At 42.1% G+C, this 6,472-nt stretch overlaps 1 long non-coding RNA gene across 1 annotated transcript in view; it reads left to right on the forward strand.

Annotated features, from left to right (window-relative positions):
- Positions 1–6,106, forward strand: part of LOC122552308 — an 18,316-nt gene extending 12,210 nt beyond the window's left edge. The window contains exon 3 of the long non-coding RNA XR_006312350.1: positions 4,222–6,106. This is a non-coding gene — a long non-coding RNA (uncharacterized LOC122552308). The remainder of the gene's footprint in view (positions 1–4,221) is intronic.
- The last annotated feature ends 366 nt before the right edge of the window (positions 6,107–6,472 follow it).

The raw sequence follows: 6,472 nt of genomic DNA on the forward strand, positions 1-6,472 counted from the left end.
TTCCTCTGGCAGCTCATTCCATACACGCACCACCCTCTGCATGAAAAAGTTGCTCCTTTGCAGATGGGGTACTGGGCTAATAGATGGGGTACTGGGCTAATGGTCGGATACTTGGTCGTGTGGATGAGCAGAGGGATCTTGGTGTCCATGTACACAGATCTCTGAAAGTTGCCACCCAGGTAAATAGTGCGGTGAGGAAGGCATATGGCGTACTGGCTTTTATTGGTAGAGGAATTGAGTTCTGGAGTCCTGAGGTCATGATGCAGTTGTATAAGACTCTGGTGCGGCCGCATCTGGAATATTGTGTGCAGTTTTGGTCGCCATACTATAGGAAGGATGTGGAGGCATTGGAACGGGTGCAGAGGAGGTTTACCAGGATGTTGCCTGGTATGGAAGGAAGATCGTATGAGGAAAGACTGAGACACTTGGGGCTGTTTTCATTAGAGAAAAGAAGGTTTAGGGGTGACTTGATTGAGGTGTACAAGATGATTAGGGGGTTAGATAGGGTTGACAGTGTGAACCTTTTCCCGCGTATGGAGTCGGGTATTACAAGGGGGCATAGCTTTAAATTAAGGGGGGGTAGATATAGGACTGATGTTAGGGGTAGGTTCTTCACTCAGCGAGTCGTTAGTTCATGGAATGCCCTGCCAGTAGCAGTGGTGTACTCTCCCTCTTTATGGGCATTTAAGCGGGCATTGGATAGGTATATGGAGGATAGTGGGTTAGTATAGGTTAGGTGGGCTTGGATCGGCGCAACATCGAGGGCCAAAGGGCCTGTACTGCGCTGTATTCTTCTATGTTCTATGAAAATGTGCAAACTCCGCACAGACAGTCGCCTGAGGTGGGAATCAAACCCGGGTACCTGGCGCTGTGAGGCAGTAGTGCTAACCACTGAGCCACTGTGCCACCCCTTTTCTATGATTAAATTGAAGCTGCATATGAAACACAGAAAATATTTAAAGTTGCCCATGAGGCCAAAAGTAGGAGTGTGTAGGAACGTTCTAGATTTAACACTGAAAAGTATAATTACCTAAGCAAGTCAGGAAAGAAAGGCGTCACTCATCACACCAAACTGCATATGCTAACACTTGCCTTCAAGCAATATTATGCCTCTCTCTCATAATTATCTAATTACTAAGATGGGAAATGTGTCTTAGCAAACACGACTACCCCAAAACTAGTCAACTGATGAAGGCCCACAGGGTAGTTAAAATATTTCCACACCTCACTTACCAACTCCATGATTACCTACTCAAAACACTTACTGCCCACTTTCCATTTAAGTGCTCCATTTGAAGTAGTTTTCCCAAGAAAGATCTACCGGCATATATTCTTGCGATCAAGGAATGGGAAACACAAAGTCATTAATCAATTTCATATGCTAAACTCCATCTGTTGAATGGCAGTCTTTGAAGTATGACATTGACAGTAGTCCTTGTTAAACAGGTTAAGAACAAGCCAAGGCCCCTGTGTAGCCAATCTCATTGGCTGATGCCTTAGTACGAACTCTCTATGCATTTGTGGAAAGATCTAAATAATACTGCACATTATTGAGGAGTGTTCACTCTACAGATACAGTGCTGATCTATCACCTGGAATTTCACAAATGAGGCTGACGCTTGGCTTCAGGGATTTGCATTTGCTAACTAAAATAAATAAAAAATTTTCACTACTTGCTGGAGAAAAGAACTTGGAACATGAAGAAGGAGTAGAGGTGACCACTGCAGCCATCTTATAAAAGATAGTTTGCAAAGCAGGAGGCATTGGATATCAGTGAAGCCTCAACAGATTTGCGATAGAAATGACAAGATGGTTACTCATAAGTTTTGTGATGCCAGAATTAATATCATGATGACTTGAAGTCAACAGTGAATGAAAGTTCATGTGCATAATCATCACTTTAAATGTTCATAGCTAATTGATGTCTTTAATCTTCCACCGGCCTTTCATGCACCATGCAAGAAGTAATCCAGGAAGGTAATGGAGACTTCTCAGTTGAAGTTAACTTCCACTGAGGGTGCACTGTCACAGAACTCATTCAGCACAAATACCAACTCACTTGCTTATATCTGTAAGATGCATTCAAACTTGCACATACTTTGGCAATAATTTGCAGCCTGACAACACCAAATAGAAGGATAAGATACATGGGAAAGCTACCATTTCCAAGTTCCCTTCCATATCATAAAACGTTCTAATCTGCAACTATATCACCACTCCACCACTACTGGTTCATAATTTTAGAACTCCCTTTCTCGTGCTGTAGGTGTACATACTCCACATAACCTTAAGTTTTTCAACAAGCCAGTTCAATTTCTTGAACCGATTTGGGGGTGGGTTATAAATATTGGCTTGTCAAAAAATCTCAAAACTCACAAATAAGCAAATAAAAATAATCACACCTTGATGGGACTGATAAGATAGATAGCTAAGATTTTGCTCACCAAAGATCCTGAGACAGCGCCTTCTAAACTCATGACCATTTCCATCTAGAAGGATAAGGACAACAGATACATGGGAACACCACCACCTACAAGTTCCCCTCCAAGCCACTTAGTATCCCGACGAGGAAATATATTGCTGTTCTTTTGCTGACACTGGATCAGAATCCTGGAATTCCCTCACTAATGGCATTGTGGGTCCATCCACAGCAGGTGGATTGCAGTAGTTCAAGAAGGCAGTTCAGGACTACTTTCTCAAGGGCAACTAGGGACGGACAATAAATGCTGGCCAGCTAGTGATGCCCACATCCCACAGATGAATAAAAAAACCCCTGAAATATCATAACTGAGCAACAAGAGCTGATGGAATCAGAGACAGCAATAACAAGACTGTGTCACAGGCCACAGGATGCTCCATACTCCTTTTGGTGGAATGTACCTTGGGTAGTTTTTGATATAAAGTATACTGCTTATACAGCAAAAACTGTACCTATATTGGTAAGTTTTCCAGATTGAACAGACCCACCTTGAATGGCACCTATATGAGCAACAGATACAGCAAACAAGTAAGTGCATGCAGACCTTCACCAAAGGTTTCTGTCCTCGAAATGTCTCCTTAAATTAGATACTAATACTGTTGTCATGGCTGTGAGGAGGATGATATTGAAATGGGAGATGAAGTGGGGACATCTGATGTCCAAAGGAACATAACATAAGAGATATCCATGCTGATCTGAAATATCAGACTCCAAAGTTCAAATCAGGAATATAAGCCTTCAAAGTTTGGGTGATATCTCCAAAATATTAAAATAATTTATCAACACTTGTATTCTGTAACACAAGGCAAAATTGCACCTGTGATAATCCCTCTCATGTGTTCAGCTCCTACCTTTGCTATACTTTCAAAGACGAAATTGAAAAATTGAAGGCAAAATCGAGAAGTCCACAAAACTGGTGAGCTGATGGTTAAATTGTAAGAAAAAGTTAATATTGTTATAATTGAGTTATCAACAATTAACTGCTGCTCTAAGTTTGGAGTCACATTTAGGCGACACCAGATGAGGACAGCAGATTCCCTTCCCCAAAAAATATGAGGATATTTTTTTGACAAGCGATGATAATTTCTTAGTCACCATCACTATGACTAACTTTATAATTCCGGATTTATTAATTGAATTTAATTTCTGAGAGTTGATATGATGCGATTTGAACTCTAGATTGCTAGTAACCTAGTGACATTACCACTCTTTAATTGTCTCCCTGTAATATTGCAGTGCTGTTAAATGATAAAAGGGCCCAAAATTATAATGAGCTGTTCAGACAGTGTCAATACATTGCAAAGAAAACCAATTTTACATTACATAATAATGTAATTCATATTGAATTCTTGTATGATTCCATGTATGTGGTTATGCCGGAACAGCCCTCTTAGTTCTGAATTTTAGCTTTGTGGTCTGGTCTGCACTATTATCATTTATGCAGTGTTGCCTTTCTGGGTACTATGAGAGTGGTCCTCATTTTTGCTCCTATATGCACAATCTGCTACTTTGTCTGTGTCACAAGCCTTAAGCAACAGATATCTCAATTAGGGGAATATTGTGCAATAGTCATATAGAAGTATCCTCTTGATCTCCTTATCTGGGACCATCATATCCTAATGTTTGGCAACCCTGGCCAAACTTTATTCATGTGTGCTGTTGAATGATCACATTACTGAGTAACTACTTTTTTTCTGAAATTGCCCACATCCTTTTATTGGAACTGCTCCCAATGAATCCAGGTACTGAAGCTGTGGTCACACCAGTGCCCACTGTACTAAGACCTTTGTCTACAAGAATGGATGAGAGACACATGTTTCTTGAAGTCCAGGACCAGCATCAACCTCCAGTGGATGTAGAACTGCCTGTTACTCTCAGCCTTCAGCCATCAGTGCCCTCATAACGTGGTGAAGATGCAGGAGTTACTTGCCTTCCATGGAATGTGTTTGAATGAGAGAAGGCAGCCACACTATATTTTGGCCAGAGGTGGTGGTTAGAATGACATGTCATGGTGTTCAGCATATCTTCTTCTGAGATCACTGCGAGCCATAGAATGGCCCCTCCGTGTTAGGTTTCCATGCTGATCATGTCTGGGTCTTCCGACCAGAACAGTTCAGACAGAAAATGCTGCTTAATTCTTGGAATCTCTGCTCCAGACAACTGGAGGATGTTTTGAGGCAATGGGATGATGATGGGTATCCATGAGAGCATTGCACCAATGAGGACATGAGGAAATTCTTCAGATTGAACAACACCTTCAGCAACCTACAGTGCGGCAGTATCAGCCAAAGTATTACAGGCATGACTCCTTTCTGAACTTTGCTCAATGGAACAGACTTGTGTGAAGTCTCCTTTCACTGACTGTAAATGTCTTGACACTGCTGAGGCTAGCATTTCCTGTGTAATCCCATCTGCAAGTGCAGCTTAATGGTTTGTTCTTTTTTTGTGGTTCAGGTTGTTCAATAAAATTTCAGATTGCAAATGGATGAAAGCCTTCACAACATCGGGCACTCCCTTGTTCAGTCATGACAAAGTTTCATGTTAGTATATATGGAGAGGATAGCTGTTGCTCAAACAAGGTTAGGATGTGGGTGTTATGCTAAGAATGGCTAGCCTCTCAAACTTCCTTTTTGTAATTGCAACTAAAATGACTCACTCACAGAGCTGATGATGAAAAGTGAACATTTATTTAAAACGTGATAATTATTTACAATGAAGTGCCAACCGTGACCAACTACATGCCTTATAAAATTGTTTCCTTTCCCTCCCATTACATATAGGTTATCTGCAGTTGGGATGGAGGGAACTTATTGGCCTTGGAGTTTTGGACTGACAACCTTGGGGGTATTTGTAACTAGAAGGCCCACAAATCCTGAGTGAGTCCTGCCCAGATTCAGGTTCACTCTGTTCATTATGAACTTTCACAGGGCTGAGGGTGGCAGATAGGGTGGAGGTGGGGGGCCTGGACTACCTTAGAGTATCCTAAGAAGAGATGTTTGGAGAGTTCTGTATGTGTTTCCTCCACCAGTTGGTTCCTTACAGCAACACCCTGTCTCTCGATGAGAAAGGGTGCCTGAAGTGAGTTCAGGGTGCTTTGACCCCCTGTTGCCTTGCTTAGCATCAATAGCTAAAGTGCTGGAGTGCAGGCCTTCTGCATATTTTCAGCAGATGCTGAGTGTGCTGGATCCGGGTCTCCATGGCATCTGCCAAGCTGTCCATAAAGACAACCAGACACTTGCATGTTGGAGGCTACATGATACAGTAGCATTGGTAGATTCCTCAACCTTTTGAATCAGTTTACCCAACCACTCCTACAAACCAGCCCACAACTTCTGTGCCTGCATATTCATTTAGATTAAGTTGGCTGACACCGGGGGGTTCTCTCCTGTCTGGGGTTGACCAGTTATCTAATGTCCAGCTGTCCTCTGAGTGTCAGCAACTTGGAATATTTCTTCCTTGATCAGCTGTGGAGAGGTAGCAGTGATGTTCTCACCAGAGTGTACTCCTGACTGCACTCTAGCTAATGTATACACTGAGATCATAGTGTCATATGGCATTGAAACAGACCCTTCAGTCCAACTCATCAATGCTGACCAGTTTTCCCAAACTAAACTAGCCTCACTTGCCTGCATTTGTACCATACCACTCTAAACCTTTCCTATTCATGTACCTGTCCAAATGTGTTTTAAATGTTGTAACTTTACCTGCACCTATCACTTCCTCTGGCAGTTCATTCCACATACAAACCACTCTCTGTGTGGAAACTTTGCCCCGTCAGGTCCCTTTTAAACCTTTTTTCTGTCATCTTAAAAAATATGCTCCATGTAGTGATTGGAACAAGGTCAGCCAGATGGAACTCATAGAATGTATGTTCCAGATTGGGGCCGTTAACCTGGTTCAATCAGGGAGTCTTGGCTGACAGATATAAACAGGAATGATCAGTATGTTGTACAGACAGGTGTCAGGTATCTTTTATAGCGATATTGGATCTGT

This window comes from Chiloscyllium plagiosum, chromosome 8 (genome assembly GCF_004010195.1).
Source record: "Chiloscyllium plagiosum isolate BGI_BamShark_2017 chromosome 8, ASM401019v2, whole genome shotgun sequence".
NCBI lineage: Eukaryota > Metazoa > Chordata > Chondrichthyes > Orectolobiformes > Hemiscylliidae > Chiloscyllium > Chiloscyllium plagiosum.